We start from the raw sequence: 534 nt of genomic DNA, 5'->3' as shown, positions 1-534 counted from the left end.
TAAAAATGACTGCCCGGGTGCCAACCCGCTGCAGTCAGGAGCGTGGGAGAGCCAAGGCTGGGGGATGCTGGTCTGTCCCTGGGCGGTGGGGGGGATGCTCAGCTGGGGGTTCATCCTTCCCCTGCCCAGCCAGGGTGGTCCAGCTCGTGGGACCGGGACATGTGCCAGCCCTGCGTGGCACGGGGAGGGAGGGATGGAGGGAGGAAGGACATTGCCGCCCGAGGAAAAGCTTCTCAGTCCAGCTCCCGAATCCTCATTTGCTCCGTCAGCAGCTGGGTCCTGCTCGAGCTGAATAATTCAGACTCTGCAGCGGCTGCGGGGCCCCCCGGGGGGGGGGCCCCCCCGGGTTTTTTACGAGGCCGGTGCTGCAGAGCTGCAACAGCCGCTGGTTGGGTCAGAAAACTGAAAATTAATCCTTCCCCCCCCACCCAAGCCATGCCACCCCAGCCCCTGGGACATGTCCCCTTCCCAGGGGACCCAAACTGCATTTTGGCGCCCCGGGAGCCAGCCTGCAGGGTGCAGGAGGCGGTGCTG

This window comes from Pterocles gutturalis, unplaced genomic scaffold, assembly GCF_000699245.1.
Source record: "Pterocles gutturalis isolate BGI_N339 unplaced genomic scaffold, ASM69924v1 scaffold7446, whole genome shotgun sequence".
NCBI lineage: Eukaryota > Metazoa > Chordata > Aves > Pterocliformes > Pteroclidae > Pterocles > Pterocles gutturalis.
Note: the sequence above shows the minus strand (reverse complement) of the source record.